This window comes from Halichoerus grypus, chromosome 1, assembly GCF_964656455.1.
Source record: "Halichoerus grypus chromosome 1, mHalGry1.hap1.1, whole genome shotgun sequence".
NCBI lineage: Eukaryota > Metazoa > Chordata > Mammalia > Carnivora > Phocidae > Halichoerus > Halichoerus grypus.
Window position 1 is genome coordinate 215,205,955 of NC_135712.1, and position 6,000 is coordinate 215,211,954.

Sequence of the window (6,000 nt, forward strand, 5' to 3'; positions counted from 1 at the left end):
CACAACAGTTTCCAGAACCCACTAAGAATTTGGGAGCTGTTATTATTTGTAATGTCCCCCAAGGATGTCCCCATCCTGGCCCCCCCCCCCGGAACCTGGGACGTATCCCCTCACGTGGCAGAAGGGACCTTGTCACGGCCCCCGAGGTGGGGGTGACCCTGGGTTCCTGGGGGGCCCGGCGTCCTCAGGAGGCCCTCACGAGAGGGAGGCAGAGGGTGGGAGTCCCGGAGATGGGCAGACCCCGCGCTGCGGGCGGTGAGGATGGAGGGGGCGCCGCAGGCCAGGAAGAGGCTGGAGCAGGGGTCCCTGGGGGGAACAGCCCTGCCCACTCTGGGGTTTTAGGACTTCTGAGCCCAGAACTGAGAATCAGTCCATGTGGTTTTAAGCCCTAAGTTGGCAGTGACCTGTCGCAGCGGCCGTGGGAGGCTCAGACCCCTGTTAGAAGAAACGTTTTGCCCACAGAAGGCCTGGCACCCCTTGCCCTGGGCTACTGGGAATGCCAGAGTCAGAGGCCAGCCCCCAAGGGACTCCTCCCTCCATGCCCAGAGTCACTCATCCTCCCAGGGCGGGTCACCCCAGAACTTGTCCAGCCGGGAGAGGTGATGGGGGACAGGCGCCGGACTGGGAGGGGGTGGGAGAGGGCGGCAGCCGTGTTGCTGGGACCCGGCCAGCACACGAGGGACTGTCCTTCCAGTGGACATGACACAGCGCTCTTCTGCAGCTTGGCGGCTGCTTGCTGAGCCCTCTGAGATCAGGAGCCCCTGCTACTGGAAATTTCCCCCCGGGGGCAGCATTATCCCTAGACCCACGCTGGCCAGCGTAGCAGCTACGAGCCCCCGAGGACAGTGAGAACCGCTCAGCTTCTCAGTCACAAGAGCCCTGCTCAGCTGCATCCCCAGAGGCTCCTGGTCGGAAGCAAAGTCAAGGCAGGGACGGTTCAAATCCTCCCCGGTTCCTAACAACCGACGGCTAAGTCTGGGAACATGGTACTGGTCCCCGTCTTGACCACAGAGGGGAGAGGCAGAGTGGGGCCACACGTGGGGGCGGGCCGGGCTGATGCGGGGCAGGGCCCTGCGGGAGGCCGGGCCCAGCATGGGACACATCGCTCCTGGCTGTTGGCAGCACTTATTGGTGACAGTTCTCTAGTCAAATCTTTACAAATACCGCTGGTCATGGATGTAGGTAGAATGCCAGGGTTGGTGCCCATGTCAGAGGGCATCATGTGGTGGGACATTTCGAGGCACTGAGGCGTACCCTGCAGAAAGGGGGCCCCAATTTACGCTTCCAGCAACACGTTTCATGGATTCCATTCCCTTACATCCCCCCTCCCAACGCTGGATGGTAGGCCGTGTGTCATTTACCAATTTGATAGGAAAACATCCTCAATGCACTTGACCATTTATATTGCCAGTTTATAGCCTTTGTCCGTTTTTCCATTGGGAAGAGGTCTTTTCTTATTGGTTTATAAAAACTCTTTACATATTGGACTTACAGACCTTTTAAAATACTCGTTTATTCAAGCTCTTCTATATATAATTTGTCATATGTTACACAAATGTCTCCTGGTTTCTTGTTTATCTTTAACATCATTTATGATCATTTCAACATACTTTTTTTTTTTTTTTTTTTTTTTGAAGCTTTCACATTTTTGGTCATTCTTTTCCTTGATGTTTTCTACCCTTGGTGACAAGCTGACAAACTTGGGCTGGGGAAACCTTTATGCAAATATTCACTACTGTTTTCTTCCGCTTCTTATATAGTTTTCTTCTTTTTTTAAAATACTTTTTTAAAAGATTTTACCCATTTCTTTGACACAGAGAGAGAGAGGGAACACAAGCAGGGGGAGAAGCAGAGGGAAAGAGAGAATCTCAAGCAGACTCCCTGCTGAGCACAAAGCCCAACATGGGGCTTGATCCACGACCCTGACATCATGACCTGAGACCATGCTGAGTCAGACACTCAACTGACTGCACCCCCCAGGCGCCCCAGAAATGTTTATTTTTTTAATAACTGGGAACCCCCTAATCCAGCATAGTGTGATCCTTCCACACAGAGCAGAAATGCTACTTACTTCCACAGCGCTCCGTTTCTGGGGTTCCTAGTTTGCTCCCTCCGGTTTTAATGTACCTTGTAAACTAGAGTAATTACAATATCTGGCATCATCAATTCCTCACTATTATTGTTTTTTAATATTTTCTGGACTATTTTAAGTACATAGTCCAAATGAACTTTAGAATATTCTTTTAAGTTCCCAAAACATTGCTTCTGTGACTTTGGTGAAAATCGTCCATTTCCAAAACAGTGTGTGTGGGCCCAGGTTCATTCTGGAAGGTAGTTTGGTCCCTGTGGCCTCGCACAGCTTTCCATTTACCCCAGCTACACACGTCCCTCTGTCATTTCCAGCACGTGGCAGCTCTGTGCTTCATTTCCCTTTTTTTTTTCCTTCATATGATTTTTTAAATGGTATATGTGACATCCTGTAAAAATCGCCATTTTAGGGGCTCCTGGGTGGCTCAGTCACTGGGCGTCTGCCTTTGGCTTGGGTCATGATCCCAGGGTCCTGGGATCGAGCCCCGCATCGGGCTCCCTGCTTGGCGGGAGGCCTGCTTCTCCCTCTCCCACTCCCCCTGCTTGTGTTCCCTCTCTGTCTGTCTCTGTCAAATAAATAAATAAGATCTTAAAAAAAAAAAAAAAGAATTTTTTTAAGATTTATTTTTAAGTAATTTCCATACTCGGCATGGAACTCGAACTTACAACCCCAAGATCAAGAGTCACACGCTCCACCAACTGAACCAGTCAGGCACCCCTGAATATATTTTTCCCTTTTTTAAGATTTTATTTATTTATTTGAGAGAGTGCAAACAGGGGACAGGGATAGAGGGAGAGGGAGAAGCAGACTCCCTACTGAGCAAGGAGCCCGATGCGGGGCTTGATCCCAGGACCCTGAGATCATGACCTGAGCCGAAGGCAGACTCAACCCACTGAGCCACCCAGGTGCCCCCCATATTCATTTTTTAAGGGCAGAATCTATAGATACCATTTCATAGATGATCATACTGGCAAAATTAAGTTCAAGGTGCTTATATATATGTGCATATACGTTTATATATATATACACACACAGTTAATCACTAATAAAATGTAAAACAATATATATCCTTTTAGATTAGAGAGACAAAGACAGGAAAAACAGCATCTACAAAAGATCGAAAATTCAGAAAACAGCAAGGATGAATATTTTATTTTTTAAAGGATTTATTTAGAGAGAGAGAGAGATCGCGTGTGCAAGCAGGGTGTAGGGGCAGAAGGAGAGGGAGAATCCCAAGCAGACTCCCCACTGAACACGGATCCCACACCCGAGATCACGCCTGAGCTGAAATCCAGAGTCGGATGCTCAACTGACTGAGCCACCCAGGCGCCCCAAGAATGAATATTTTAAAGCATAACACAAGATTAGGACATTAAAAACACATCAGTCATGGGCCAGGGGCTAAATGGAGCCCACCACCTGTTTTTGCAAATAAAGCTTTATCAGCACCCAGCTCTGCTCATTCATTTGCCCGCGATCTAGGGCATTCTTGCACTACAATGGCAGAGATGGGCAGCTACAAAAGAGACCCCGAGCCCCCGGAGCTGAAAATAGCCGCTCCAGGCTTTTGCAGAAAAAGTTGGCCACTTCCCGATGTGGAGACACAGGCTGATTCTCCTGTTAAAATGCAAGAACCTCACAGAGGGGTCAACCCAAAACCTTCACACTTTCTTCTTTTCAGACAAACACAGTGGTGATGCTTGCACAGCTCTGAATGTACTGCGGCCCCCCTGATAAATAAAGCTTTATCAGCACACAGCCCGAGCTGTACACTTTCAATGGGAGAGTCTTAACGGTATGTGATTTCTAGCCACATAAAGCTGTGATAAAAAAAAAAAAGACACACAACAGTTCAAAGCAGGTCAGGCAAAGTTTTATCAAAGCAAAGCAAACCATGAGAAAGCAGGAATTGCAGTATTAATATATATAAGACACAGTACAGTTGACCCTTGAGCAACAGTGGGTGATTTGGGGCCGCGAACCCCCACACAGTTGAATATTCCACATATAACTTTTGACTTCCCCCAGACCTAGCTACTGACAGCCTACCGTTGACCAGCGGCTTCAGCGATCACATTAACAGAGGACTAACACGTACTGTGTGTGTTCTAGGTTCTCTATCCCGTGTTTTCACAACAAGCTGGGGAAAGAAAACGTTATTAAGAAAATCACAAGGGGGGCACCTGGGTGGCTCGGTCGGTTGGGCGTCTGCCTTCGGCTTGGGTCATGGTCCCGGGGTCCTGGGATCGAGCCCCGTGTCGGGCTCCCTGCTCCGCAGGGGGCCTGCTTCTCCCTCTCCCTCTGCCTGCCGCTCTGCCTACTTGTGCTCTCTCTCTCAGATAAATAAATAAAATCTTTTTAAAAATAAACAAGTAAAATAAATAAGAACCAAAGAAACCTGTCAGGGCTACACTTATAGCAGTAAAACCAGAAATTAATAGCCAGGCGTTAAACAAGTCTCAGCCACTGGAACATACAGCGCCCTCTCCTGAGTCCCTCTGGAGCCGGGGAACAGCCTCAGTCTTAAGGGACGAGCCCTTAAGTAGCGGAGGGTCAGACAAAGTCTGTGCACATCAGCTGCACTGTGTAAGCTGCAGCTTGCACACACACGTCTTCAAGAGCCGCTGCATTAGCTGTTTGTTGTTCGTAACGAGTCAGCTGTATCAGTCAGCTACTGCTGCGTAACAAATCACCAAAGCAAAGCCACTTGAGACAGCACGCGGTTGCTATCTCACGGTTTCCATGGGCCGGAGCCCCCTGCTCAGGCTGCTGGCAAGGTGTCTGCAGGGGCTGGGGTCCCACCTGGAGGCTCCACTGGGGATGGATCTGCTTCCAAGCTTCCGTGGTTGGTGGCAGGAGTCGGCTTCCTGCAGTTGCAGGACTGAGGGCTTCAGTGTCTTGCTGGCTGTCCAGCAGAGGCCCCCTCAGCTCCCTGCCCCACAGGCCACCCCGGCGTAGCCACGTGCTCCACCAGAGCCCGAGGGGGCCAGACGAGCACTCCCACCTGATGTGACCGTCACCCCACTCACTGGTCAGAAGCGAGTCCTGGGTCCCACCCACACTGAGGGAAGGGGACCGAACAAGGGCACAGCCACCAGGAGGCGGTCAGTCACTGAGGGGAAGCGATGGTCCTTGAATCCCACGGTGTGACTGCTAGGTCATACTCCATCACGTGACAGGAACACAGAGCAGGTGGCCTTTGAGGACATGAAGGTGGTTGGAGCTGCTTGTTCCTAGAGAGAGTACTGCTCCTGGAACATTCTGGATGTTTCCTCCTGCACCCACCTGGGGAGGGTCTCTCTAGACCAGGGTCTGTCCCCCCAGCACTGCTAACATTCAGGGCTGGATCATTCTCTTGAGGGCGTCCCAGACACTGTGGGGGCTGAGCAGCCCCTCTGGCCCCGGCCACTGGACAGCAGGAGCACTCCCCCATCGGGACGACCACAGACGTCCCCAGACGTGGCCCCGTGACCCCTGGGGCAGAACCAGGGCCAGCTGCAAAGGCTGTAGGGGAAGTTCCTGGCTCAGGAGGCTGGCGCCTTCCCCGTCAGCCACGACTTCACACCCTCCCAGCACGGTCTCCCAGCATGTCTTGTAACATTTCTTGTGAGCGAGGTGTTCTCTCAAACGCCTTGTTTCCTGTTGCCAGTGTTCTTCAAAAGCACGGTCCCGGGCTCAGCTCTCGATGTGCAGCGTAGCCGACTCCCGGCCCCCGTGGGCTTCCTGCTCTGTGTTCATGCAGAGATTCTTTCTGTCGCTGACCTGCCGTGGCCAGGAAGTGTGCCAGGCCCTGGCTGGCGTCTGCGTGCCGTCCAGGCTCATGGGACCGCGGGCTGCCCTTCATGTCCGCCCAGCACGGCCGTCCCCCTGTCCCCAGTCACCACGCTCCATCACAAACCACCAACGTGCCG